General features: G+C 43.9%; 12 non-coding genes across 12 annotated transcripts; all 12 read left to right on the top strand.

Annotated features, from left to right (window-relative positions):
* Nucleotides 1–756: 756 nt before the first annotated feature.
* On the top strand, nt 757–829 carry TRNAF-GAA (transfer RNA phenylalanine (anticodon GAA)). The gene has a single exon. It is a non-coding gene; the product is annotated as a tRNA-Phe (tRNA).
* Nucleotides 830–1,449: 620 nt separating this feature from the next.
* On the top strand, nt 1,450–1,522 carry TRNAF-GAA (transfer RNA phenylalanine (anticodon GAA)). The gene has a single exon. It is a non-coding gene; the product is annotated as a tRNA-Phe (tRNA).
* A 260-nt stretch (nt 1,523–1,782) lies between these two features.
* On the top strand, nt 1,783–1,855 carry TRNAF-GAA (transfer RNA phenylalanine (anticodon GAA)). Its single transcript has one exon. It is a non-coding gene; the product is annotated as a tRNA-Phe (tRNA).
* Nucleotides 1,856–2,816: 961 nt separating this feature from the next.
* On the top strand, nt 2,817–2,889 carry TRNAF-GAA (transfer RNA phenylalanine (anticodon GAA)). The gene has a single exon. It is a non-coding gene; the product is annotated as a tRNA-Phe (tRNA).
* A 619-nt stretch (nt 2,890–3,508) lies between these two features.
* Nucleotides 3,509–3,581, top strand: TRNAF-GAA (transfer RNA phenylalanine (anticodon GAA)). Its single transcript has one exon. It is a non-coding gene; the product is annotated as a tRNA-Phe (tRNA).
* Nucleotides 3,582–4,884: 1,303 nt separating this feature from the next.
* Nucleotides 4,885–4,957, top strand: TRNAF-GAA (transfer RNA phenylalanine (anticodon GAA)). The gene has a single exon. It is a non-coding gene; the product is annotated as a tRNA-Phe (tRNA).
* A 961-nt stretch (nt 4,958–5,918) lies between these two features.
* TRNAF-GAA (transfer RNA phenylalanine (anticodon GAA)) lies at nt 5,919–5,991 on the top strand. The gene has a single exon. It is a non-coding gene; the product is annotated as a tRNA-Phe (tRNA).
* Nucleotides 5,992–6,610: 619 nt separating this feature from the next.
* TRNAF-GAA (transfer RNA phenylalanine (anticodon GAA)) lies at nt 6,611–6,683 on the top strand. The gene has a single exon. It is a non-coding gene; the product is annotated as a tRNA-Phe (tRNA).
* Nucleotides 6,684–9,007: 2,324 nt separating this feature from the next.
* TRNAF-GAA (transfer RNA phenylalanine (anticodon GAA)) lies at nt 9,008–9,080 on the top strand. Its single transcript has one exon. It is a non-coding gene; the product is annotated as a tRNA-Phe (tRNA).
* Nucleotides 9,081–9,699: 619 nt separating this feature from the next.
* On the top strand, nt 9,700–9,772 carry TRNAF-GAA (transfer RNA phenylalanine (anticodon GAA)). The gene has a single exon. It is a non-coding gene; the product is annotated as a tRNA-Phe (tRNA).
* Nucleotides 9,773–10,035: 263 nt separating this feature from the next.
* TRNAF-GAA (transfer RNA phenylalanine (anticodon GAA)) lies at nt 10,036–10,108 on the top strand. The gene has a single exon. It is a non-coding gene; the product is annotated as a tRNA-Phe (tRNA).
* A 961-nt stretch (nt 10,109–11,069) lies between these two features.
* Nucleotides 11,070–11,142, top strand: TRNAF-GAA (transfer RNA phenylalanine (anticodon GAA)). The gene has a single exon. It is a non-coding gene; the product is annotated as a tRNA-Phe (tRNA).
* Nucleotides 11,143–12,118: the final 976 nt, after the last annotated feature.

Here is a 12,118-nt window from a genome sequence, read left to right as displayed (position 1 = left end):
CGCATAGTTCTGCAGAGCCTTGGGAAGAAAAGTCCAGCATGTTTCATTTTCACCTGCAATATACCAATGAAAGCCGTGGGAACAAGACCTAGCCGCATTTGAAAGAAAAATGACTTTTTTGATGTGTAGTCCTTAGAAACGGAAAGTAAAAATCAGGGGAGAAACTGAAAACTATGCTGGAAATCTAGGAAGTTGTGGAAATAGATGGCCAGCAGACAGGCATCAATCACAACATGAAAGGAGATTGTTTAATCCGAGCTTGTCAAAAATAACTATTGTTTTTACTGTGGGTACAATGCTGATGTTATCAAATAAAAGTGGATGCTGTGACTATAGACCTCCTTTAAGGGCTCAATGACCCCTTCGAGTCGACGCACGGTGCCACGTGTCTCCTGGACAAATGCTTTCTAAAGTGCTGAAATAGCTCAGTTGGGAGAGCGTTAGACTGAAGATCTAAAGGTCCCTGGTTCGATCCTGGGTTTCGGCAATTGTTGTATCCTGAACAGGGATTACCCTACCTTTGATTATATGACTTTCCCATGAATTAGGCCAGTGCGTGTTTGATTCTTTCGCTTCTCATGTGCCTGTTGCCCTAACAGGGTGGTTGCTTAGTTTCACCTGGAACAAAGTAAAGTATCTTGCTGCCTGTTTTCCTTTCCGGCTAAATGCATAGACATAAAAATGTCACTCGTCATTGTCATTCCTTCACACCAGCACATGGTACCCCAGAATTGTCATCAAGATTAGGCAGAAAAGGCCGAAATAGCTCAGTTGGGAGAGCGTTAGACTGAAAATCTAAAGGTCCCTGGTTCGATCCCGGGTTTCGGCAACTGTACCTGCTCCTTTTGGTGTACCGCTTTCTGACAAGAAAAGGAAGACCAAGCAGGAGTTTGAGAAAGTTGTTTAGAGCAGACTAAGGTCTGGGGCTCAGCAGAAACGCAATTGTGCAACATCCCGCAGTTTATGCTTTTCTCAGCCAATGTGCAAGGACAAGTCAAAATATCCCTTCTTCTTCATAGGACATTTGTACACCAACGCATAGTTCTGCAGAGCCTTGGGAAGAAAAGTCCAGCATGTTTCATTTTCACCTGCAATATACCAATGAAAGCCGTGGGAACAAGACCTAGCCGCATTTGAAAGAAAAATGACTTTTTTGATGTGTAGTCCTTAGAAACGGAAAGTAAAAATCAGGGGAGAAACTGAAAACTATGCTGGAAATCTAGGAAGTTGTGGAAATAGATGGCCAGCAGACAGGCATCAATCACAACATGAAAGGAGATTTTTTAATCCGAGCTTGTCAAAAATAACTATTGTTTTTACTGTGGGTACAATGCTGATGTTATCAAATAAAAGTGGATGCTGTGACTATAGACCTCCTTTAAGGGCTCAATGACCCCTTCGAGTCGACGCACGGTGCCACGTGTCTCCTGGACAAACGCTTTCTAAAGTGCCGAAATAGCTCAGTTGGGAGAGCGTTAGACTGAAGATCTAAAGGTCCCTGGTTCGATCCCGGGTTTCGGCAATTGTTGTATCCTGAACAGGGATTACCCTACCTTTGATTATATGACTTTCCCATGAATTAGGCCAGTGCGTGTTTGATTCTTTCGCTTCTCATGTGCCTGTTGCCCTAACAGGGTGGTTGCTTAGTTTCACCTGGAACAAAATAAAGTATCTTGCTGCCTGTTTTCCTTTCCGGCTAAATGCATAGACATAAAAATGTCACTCGTCATTGTCATTCCTTCACACCAGCACATGGTACCCCAGAATTGTCATCAAGGTTAGGCCGAAATAGCTCAGTTGGGAGAGCGTTAGACTGAAGATCTAAAGGTCCCTGGTTCGATCCCGGGTTTCGGCAACTGTACCTGCTCCTTTTGGTGTACCGCTTTCTGACAAGAAAAGGAAGACCAAGCAGGAGTTTGAGAAAGTTGTTTAGAGCAGACTAAGGTCTGGGGCTCAGCAGAAACGCAATTGTGCAACATCCCGCAGTTTATGCTTTTCTCAGCCAATGTGCAAGGACAAGTCAAAATATCCCTTCTTCTTCATAGGACATTTGTACACCAACGCATAGTTCTGCAGAGCCTTGGGAAGAAAAGTCCAGCATGTTTCATTTTCACCTGCAATATACCAATGAAAGCCGTGGGAACAAGACCTAGCCGCATTTGAAAGAAAAATGACTTTTTTGATGTGTAGTCCTTAGAAACGGAAAGTAAAAATCAGGGGAGAAACTGAAAACTATGCTGGAAATCTAGGAAGTTGTGGAAATAGATGGCCAGCAGACAGGCATCAATCACAACATGAAAGGAGATTTATGAACCGAGCTTGTCAAAAATAACGATTGTTTTTACTGTGGGTACAATGCTGATGTTATCAAATAAAAGTGGATGCTGTGACTATAAACCTCCTTTAAGGGCTCAATGACCCCTTCGAGTCGACGCACGGTGCCACGTGTCTCCTGGACAAACGCTTTCCAAAGTGCCGAAATAGCTCAGTTGGGAGAGCGTTAGACTGAAGATCTCAAGGTCCCTGGTTCGATCCCGGGTTTCGGCAATTGTTGTATCCTGAACAGGGATAACTCTACCTTTGATTATATGACTTTCCCATGAATTAGGCCAGTGCGTGTTTGATTCTTTCGCTTCTCATGTGCCTGTTGCCCTAACAGGGTGGTTGTTTAGTTTCACCTGGAACAAAGTAAAGTATCTTGCTGCCTGTTTTCCTTTCCGGCTAAATGCATAGACATAAAAATGTCACTCGTCATTGTCATTCCTTCACACCAGCACATGGTACCCCAGAATTGTCATCAAGGTTAGGCAGAAAAGGCCGAAATAGCTCAGTTGGGAGAGCGTTAGACTGAAGATCTAAAGGTCCCTGGTTCGATCCCGGGTTTCGGCAACTGTACCTGCTCCTTTTGGTGTACCGCTTTCTGACAAGAAAAGGAAGACCAAGCAGGAGTTTGAGAAAGTTGTTTAGAGCAGACTAAGGTCTGGGGTTCAGCAGAAACGCAATTGTGCAACATCCCGCAGTTTATGCTTTTCTCAGCCAATGTGCAAGGACAAGTCAAAATATCCCTTCTTCTTCATAGGACATTTGTACACCAACGCATAGTTCTGCAGAGCCTTGGGAAGAAAAGTCCAGCATGTTTCATTTTCACCTGCAATATACCAATGAAAGCCGTGGGAACAAGACCTAGCCGCATTTGAAAGAAAAATGACTTTTTTGATGTGTAGTCCTTAGAAACGGAAAGTAAAAATCAGGGGAGAAACTGAAAACTATGCTGGAAATCTAGGAAGTTGTGGAAATAGATGGCCAGCAGACAGGCATCAATCACAACATGAAAGGAGATTTTTGAACCGAGCTTGTCAAAAATAACGATTGTTTTTACTGTGGGTACAATGCTGATGTTATCAAATAAAAGTGGATGTTGTGACTATAAACCTCCGTTAAGGGCTCAATGACCCCTTCGAGTCGACGCACGGTGCCACGTGGCTCCTGGACAAACGCTTTCTAAAGTGCCGAAATAGCTCAGTTGGGAGAGCGTTAGACTGAAGATCTAAAGGTCCCTGGTTCGATCCCGGGTTTCGGCAATTGTTGTATCCTGAACAGGGATAACTCTACCTTTGATTATATGACTTTCCCATGAATTAGGCCAGTGCGTGTTTGATTCTTTCGCTTCTCATGTGCCTGTTGCCCTAACAGGGTGGTTGCTTAGTTTCACCTGGAACAAAGTAAAGTATCTTGCTGCCTGTTTTCCTTTCCGGCTAAATGCATAGACATAAAAATGTCACTCGACATTGTCATTCCTTCACACCAGCACATGGTACCCCAGAATTGTCATCAAGATTAGGCAGAAAAGGCCGAAATAGCTCAGTTGGGAGAGCGTTAGACTGAAGATCTAAAGGTCCCTGGTTCGATCCTGGGTTTCGGCAACTGTACCTGCTCCTTTTGGTGTACCGCTTTCTGACAAGAAAAGGAAGACCAAGCAGGAGTTTGAGAAAGTTGTTTAGAGCAGACTAAGGTCTGGGGCTCAGCAGAAACGCAATTGTGCAACATCCCGCAGTTTATGCTTTTCTCAGCCAATGTGCAAGGACAAGTCAAAATATCCCTTCTTCTTCATAGGACATTTGTACACCAACGCATAGTTCTGCAGAGCCTTGGGAAGAAAAGTCCAGCATGTTTCATTTTCACCTGCAATATACCAATGAAAGCCGTGGGAACAAGACCTAGCCGCATTTGAAAGAAAAATGACTTTTTTGATGTGTAGTCCTTAGAAACGGAAAGTAAAAATCAGGGGAGAAACTGAAAACTATGCTGGAAATCTAGGAAGTTGTGGAAATAGATGGCCAGCAGACAGGCATCAATCACAACATGAAAGGAGATTTTTGAACCGAGCTTGTCAAAAATAACTATTGTTTTTACTGTGGGTACAATGCTGATGTTATCAAATAAAAGTGGATGTTGTGACTATAAACCTCCGTTAAGGGCTCAATGACCCCTTCGAGTCGACGCACGGTGCCACGTGTCTCCTGGACAAACGCTTTCTAAAGTGCCGAAATAGCTCAGTTGGGAGAGCGTTAGACTGAAGATCTAAAGGTCCCTGCTTCGATCCCTGGTTTCGGCAATTGTTGTATCCTGAACAGGGATAACTCTACCTTTGATTATATGACTTTCCCATGAATTAGGCCAGTGCGTGTTTGATTCTTTCGCTTCTCATGTGCCTGTTGCCCTAACAGGGTGGTTGCTTAGTTTCACCTGGAACAAAGTAAAGTATCTTGCTGCCTGTTTTCCTTTCCGGCTAAATGCATAGACATAAAAATGTCACTCGTCATTGTCATTCCTTCACACCAGCACATGGTACCCCAGAATTGTCATCAAGATTAGGCAGAAAAGGCCGAAATAGCTCAGTTGGGAGAGCGTTAGACTGAAGATCTAAAGGTCCCTGGTTCGATCCCGGGTTTCGGCAACTGTACCTGCTCCTTTTGGTGTACCGCTTTTTGACAAGAAAAGGAAGACCAAGCAGGAGTTTGAGAAAGTTGTTTAGAGCAGACTAAGGTCTGGGGCTCAGCAGAAACGCAATTGTGCAACATCCCGCAGTTTATGCTTTTCTCAGCCAATGTGCAAGGACAAGTCAAAATATCCCTTCTTCTTCATAGGACATTTGTACACCAACGCATAGTTCTGCAGAGCCTTGGGAAGAAAAGTCCAGCATGTTTCATTTTCACCTGCAATATACCAATGAAAGCCGTGGGAACAAGACCTAGCCGCATTTGAAAGAAAAATGACTTTTTTGATGTGTAGTCTTTAGAAACGGAAAGTAAAAATCAGGGGAGAAACTGAAAACTATGCTGGAAATCTAGGAAGTTGTGGAAATAGATGGCCAGCAGACAGGCATCAATCACAACATGAAAGGAGATTTTTGAACCGAGCTTGTCAAAAATAACTATTGTTTTTACTGTGGGTACAATGCTGATGTTATCAAATAAAAGTGGATGCTGTGACTATAAACCTCCTTTAAGGGCTCAATGACCCCTTCGAGTCGACGCACGGTGCCACGTGTCTCCTGGACAAACGCTTTCTAAAGTGCCGAAATAGCTCAGTTGGGAGAGCGTTAGACTGAAGATCTCAAGGTCCCTGGTTCGATCCCGGGTTTCGGCAATTGTTGTATCCTGAACAGGGATAACTCTACCTTTGATTATATGACTTTCCCATGAATTAGGCCAGTGCGTGTTTGATTCTTTCACTTCTCATGTGCCTGTTGCCCTAACAGGGTGGTTGTTTAGTTTCACCTGGAACAAAGTAAAGTATCTTGCTGCCTGTTTTCCTTTCCGGCTAAATGCATAGACATAAAAATGTCACTCGTCATTGTCATTCCTTCACACCAGCACATGGTACCCCAGAATTGTCATCAAGGTTAGGCAGAAAAGGCCGAAATAGCTCAGTTGGGAGAGCGTTAGACTGAAGATCTAAAGGTCCCTGGTTCGATCCCGGGTTTCGGCAACTGTACCTGCTCCTTTTGGTGTACCGCTTTCTGACAAGAAAAGGAAGACCAAGCAGGAGTTTGAGAAAGTTGTTTAGAGCAGACTAAGGTCTGGGGTTCAGCAGAAACGCAATTGTGCAACATCCCGCAGTTTATGCTTTTCTCAGCCAATGTGCAAGGACAAGTCAAAATATCCCTTCTTCTTCATAGGACATTTGTACACCAACGCATAGTTCTGCAGAGCCTTGGGAAGAAAAGTCCAGCATGTTTCATTTTCACCTGCAATATACCAATGAAAGCCGTGGGAACAAGACCTAGCCGCATTTGAAAGAAAAATGACTTTTTTGATGTGTAGTCCTTAGAAACGGAAAGTAAAAATCAGGGGAGAAACTGAAAACTATGCTGGAAATCTAGGAAGTTGTGGAAATAGATGGCCAGCAGACAGGCATCAATCACAACATGAAAGGAGATTTTTGAACCGAGCTTGTCAAAAATAACGATTGTTTTTACTGTGGGTACAATGCTGATGTTATCAAATAAAAGTGGATGTTGTGACTATAAACCTCCGTTAAGGGCTCAATGACCCCTTCGAGTCGACGCACGGTGCCACGTGGCTCCTGGACAAACGCTTTCTAAAGTGCCGAAATAGCTCAGTTGGGAGAGCGTTAGACTGAAGATCTAAAGGTCCCTGGTTCGATCCCGGGTTTCGGCAATTGTTGTATCCTGAACAGGGATAACTCTACCTTTGATTATATGACTTTCCCATGAATTAGGCCAGTGCGTGTTTGATTCTTTCGCTTCTCATGTGCCTGTTGCCCTAACAGGGTGGTTGCTTAGTTTCACCTGGAACAAAGTAAAGTATCTTGCTGCCTGTTTTCCTTTCCGGCTAAATGCATAGACATAAAAATGTCACTCGACATTGTCATTCCTTCACACCAGCACATGGTACCCCAGAATTGTCATCAAGATTAGGCAGAAAAGGCCGAAATAGCTCAGTTGGGAGAGCGTTAGACTGAAGATCTAAAGGTCCCTGGTTCGATCCTGGGTTTCGGCAACTGTACCTGCTCCTTTTGGTGTACCGCTTTCTGACAAGAAAAGGAAGACCAAGCAGGAGTTTGAGAAAGTTGTTTAGAGCAGACTAAGGTCTGGGGCTCAGCAGAAACGCAATTGTGCAACATCCCGCAGTTTATGCTTTTCTCAGCCAATGTGCAAGGACAAGTCAAAATATCCCTTCTTCTTCATAGGACATTTGTACACCAACGCATAGTTCTGCAGAGCCTTGGGAAGAAAAGTCCAGCATGTTTCATTTTCACCTGCAATATACCAATGAAAGCCGTGGGAACAAGACCTAGCCGCATTTGAAAGAAAAATGACTTTTTTGATGTGTAGTCCTTAGAAACGGAAAGTAAAAATCAGGGGAGAAACTGAAAACTATGCTGGAAATCTAGGAAGTTGTGGAAATAGATGGCCAGCAGACAGGCATCAATCACAACATGAAAGGAGATTTTTGAACCGAGCTTGTCAAAAATAACTATTGTTTTTACTGTGGGTACAATGCTGATGTTATCAAATAAAAGTGGATGTTGTGACTATAAACCTCCGTTAAGGGCTCAATGACCCCTTCGAGTCGACGCACGGTGCCACGTGTCTCCTGGACAAACGCTTTCTAAAGTGCCGAAATAGCTCAGTTGGGAGAGCGTTAGACTGAAGATCTAAAGGTCCCTGCTTCGATCCCTGGTTTCGGCAATTGTTGTATCCTGAACAGGGATAACTCTACCTTTGATTATATGACTTTCCCATGAATTAGGCCAGTGCGTGTTTGATTCTTTCGCTTCTCATGTGCCTGTTGCCCTAACAGGGTGGTTGCTTAGTTTCACCTGGAACAAAGTAAAGTATCTTGCTGCCTGTTTTCCTTTCGGCTAAATGCATAGACATAAAAATGTCACTCGTCATTGTCATTCCTTCACACCAGCACATGGTACCCCAGAATTGTCATCAAGATTAGGCAGAAAAGGCCGAAATAGCTCAGTTGGGAGAGCGTTAGACTGAAGATCTAAAGGTCCCGGGTTTCGGCAACTGTACATGCTCCTTTTGGTGTACCGCTTTCTGACAAGAAAAGGAAGACCAAGCAGGAGTTTGAGAAAGTTGTTTAGAGCAGACTAAGGTCTGGGGCTCAGCAGAAACGCAATTGTGCAACATCCCGCAGTTTATGCTTTTCTCAGCCAATGTGCAAGGACAAGTCAAAATATCCCTTCTTCTTCATAGGACATTTGTACACCAACGCATAGTTCTGCAGAGCCTTGGGAAGGAAAGTCCAGCATGTTTCATTTTCACCTGCAATATACCAATGAAAGCCGTGGGAACAAGACCTAGCCGCATTTGAAAGAAAAATGACTTTTTTGATGTGTAGTCCTTAGAAACGGAAAGTAAAAATCAGGGGAGAAACTGAAAACTATGCTGGAAATCTAGGAAGTTGTGGAAATAGATGGCCAGCAGACAGGCATCAATCACAACATGAAAGGAGATTTTTGAACCGAGCTTGTCAAAAATAACTATTGTTTTTACTGTGGGTAAAATGCTGATGTTATCAAATAAAAGTGGATGCTGTGACTATAAACCTCCTTTAAGGGCTCAATGACCCCTTCGAGTCGACGCACGGTGCCACGTGTCTCCTGGACCAGCGCTTTCTAAAGTGCCGAAATAGCTCAGTTGGGAGAGCGTTAGACTGAAGATCTAGAGGTCCCTGGTTCGATCCCGGGTTTCGGCAATTGTTGTATCCTGAACAGGGATAACCCTACCTTTGATTATATGACTTTCCCATGAATTAGGCCAGTGCGTGTTTGATTCTTTCGCTTCTCATGTGCCTGTTGCCCTAACAGGGTGGTTGCTTAGTTTCACCTGGAACAAAGTAAAGTATCTTGCTGCCTGTTTTCCTTTCCGGCTAAATGCATAGACATAAAAATGTCACTCGTCATTGTCATTCCTTCACACCAGCACATGGTACCCCAGAATTGTCATCAAGATTAGGCAGAAAAGGCCGAAATAGCTCAGTTGGGAGAGCGTTAGACTGAAGATCTAAAGGTCCCTGGTTCGATCCCGGGTTTCGGCAACTGTACCTGCTCCTTTTGGTGTACCGCTTTCTGACAAGAAAAGGAAGACCAAGCAGGAGTTTGAGAAAGTTGTTTAGAGCAGACTAAGGTCTGGGGCTCAGCAGAAACGCAATTGTGCAACATCCCGCAGTTTATGCTTTTCTCAGCCAATGTGCAAGGACAAGTCAAAATATCCCTTCTTCTTCATAGGACATTTGTACACCAACGCATAGTTCTGCAGAGCCTTGGGAAGAAAAGTCCAGCATGTTTCATTTTCACCTGCAATATACCAATGAAAGCCGTGGGAACAAGACCTAGCCGCATTTGAAAGAAAAATTACTTTTTTGATGTGTAGTCCTTAGAAACGGAAAGTAAAAATCAGGGGAGAAACTGAAAACTATGCTGGAAATCTAGGAAGTTGTGGAAATAGATGGCCAGCAGACAGGCATCAATCACAACATGAAAGGAGATTTTTGAACCGAGCTTGTCAAAAATAATTATTGTTTTTACTGTGGGTACAATGCTGATGTTATCAAATAAAAGTGGATGCTGTGACTATAAACCTCCTTTAAGGGCTCAATGACCCCTTCGAGTCGACGCACGGTGCCACGTGTCTCCTGGACAAATGCTTTCTAAAGTGCCGAAATAGCTCAGTTGGGAGAGCGTTAGACTGAAGATCTAAAGGTCCCTGGTTCGATCCCGGGTTTCGGCAATTGTTGTATCCTGAACAGGGATAACCCTCCCTTTGATCATATGACTTTCCCATGAATTAGGCCAGTGCGTGTTTGATTCTTTCGCTTCTCATGTGCCTGTTGCCCTAACAGGGTGGTTGCTTAGTTTCACCTGGAACAAAGTAAAGTATCTTGCTGCCTGTTTTCCTTTCCGGCTAAATGCATAGACATAAAAATGTCACTCGTCATTCCTTCACACCAGCACATGGTACCCCAGAATTGTCATCAAGGTTAGGCAGAAAAGGCCGAAATAGCTCAGTTGGGAGAGCGTTAGACTGAAGATCTAAAGGTCCCTGGTTCGATCCCGGGTTTCGGCAACTGTACCTGCTCCTTTTGGTGTACCGCTTTCTGACAAGAAAAGGAAGACCAAGCAGGAGTTTGAGAAAGCTGTTTAGAGCAGACTAAGGTCTGGGGCTCAGCAGAAACGCAATTGTGCAACATCCCGCAGTTTATGCTTTTCTCAGCCAATGTGCAAGGACAAGTCAAAATATCCCTTCTTCTTCATAGGACATTTGTACACCAACGCATAGTTCTGCAGAGCCTTGGGAAGAAAAGTCCAGCATGTTTCATTTTCACCTGCAATATACCAATGAAAGCCGTGGGAACAAGACCTAGCCGCATTTGAAAGAAAAATGACTTTTTTGATGTGTAGTCCTTAGAAACGGAAAGTAAAAATCAGGGGAGAAACTGAAAACTATGCTGGAAATCTAGGAAGTTGTGGAAATAGATGGCCAGCAGACAGGCATCAATCACAACATGAAAGGAGATTTTTGAACCGAGCTTGTCAAAAATAACTATTGTTTTTACTGTGGGTACAATGCTGATGTTATCAAATAAAAGTGGATGCTGTGACTATAAACCTCCTTTAAGGGCTCAATGACCCCTTCGAGTCGACGCACGGTGCCACGTGTCTCCTGGACAAACGCTTTTGAAAGTGCCGAAATAGCTCAGTTGGGAGAGCGTTAGACTGAAGATCTAAAGGTCCCTGGTTCGATCCCGGGTTTTGGCAATTGTTGTATCCTGAACAGGGATAACTCTACCTTTGATTATATGACTTTCCCATGAATTAGGCCAATGCGTGTTTGATTCTTTCGCTTCTCATGTGCCTGTTGCCCTAACAGGGTGGTTGCTTAGTTTCACCTGGAACAAAGTAAAGTATCTTGCTGCCTGTTTTCCTTTCCGGCTAAATGCATAGACATAAAATTGTCACTCGTCATTGTCATTCCTTCACACCAGCACATGGTACCCCAGAATTGTCATCAAGATTAGGCAGAAAAGGCCGAAATAGCTCAGTTGGGAGAGCGTTAGACTGAAGATCTAAAGGTCCCTGGTTCGATCCCGGGTTTCGGCAACTGTACCTGCTCCTTTTGGTGTACCGCTTTCTAACAAGAAAAGGAAGACCAAGCAGGAGTTTGAGAAAGTTGTTTAGAGCAGACTAAGGTCTGGGGCTCAGCAGAAACGCAATTGTGCAACATCCCGCAGTTTATGCTTTTCTCAGCCAATGTGCAAGGACAAGTCAAAATATCCCTTCTTCTTCATAGGACATTTGTACACCAACGCATAGTTCTGCAGAGCCTTGGGAAGAAAAGTCCAGCATGTTTCATTTTCACCTGCAATATACCAATGAAAGCCGTGGGAACAAGACCTAGCCGCATTTGAAAGAAAAATGACTTTTTTGATGTGTAGTCCTTAGAAACGGAAAGAAAAAATCAGGGGAGAAACTGAAAACTATGCTGGAAATCTAGGAAGTTGTGGAAATAGATGGCCAGCAGACAGGCATCAATCACAACATGAAAGGAGATTTTTGAACCGAGCTTGTCAAAAATAACTATTGTTTTTACTGTGGGTACAATGCTGATGTTATCAAATAAAAGTGGATGCTGTGACTATAAACCTCCTTTAAGGGCTCAATGACCCCTTCGAGTCGACGCACGGTGCCACGTGTCTCCTGGACAAACGCTTTCTAAAGTGCCGAAATAGCCCCAGAATTGTCATCAAGACTAGGCAGAAAAGGCCGAAATAGCTCAGTTGGGAGAGCGTTAGACTGAAGATTTAAAGGTCCCTGGTTCGATCCCGGGTTACGGCAACTGTACCTGCTCCTTTTGGTGTACCGCTTTCTGACAAGAAAAGGAAGACCAAGCAGGAGTTTGAGAAAGTTGTTTAGAGCAGACTAAGGTCTGGGGCTCAGCAGAAACGCAATTGTGCAACATCCCGCAGTTTATGCTTTTCTCAGCCAATGTGCAAGGACAAGTCAAAATATCCCTTCTTCTTCATAGGACATTTGTACACCAACGCATAGTTCTGCAGAGCCTTGGGAAGAAAAGTCC

The sequence above is a fragment of the Lithobates pipiens genome, unplaced genomic scaffold (genome assembly GCF_037356315.1).
Source record: "Lithobates pipiens isolate NorthernLeopardFrog02 unplaced genomic scaffold, aLitPip1_a1.2 Scaffold_18, whole genome shotgun sequence".
Classification (NCBI taxonomy): domain Eukaryota; kingdom Metazoa; phylum Chordata; class Amphibia; order Anura; family Ranidae; genus Lithobates; species Lithobates pipiens.
The sequence above is the reverse complement of the archived record's forward strand: the minus strand, read 5'-3'. Positions and strand labels throughout refer to the sequence as shown.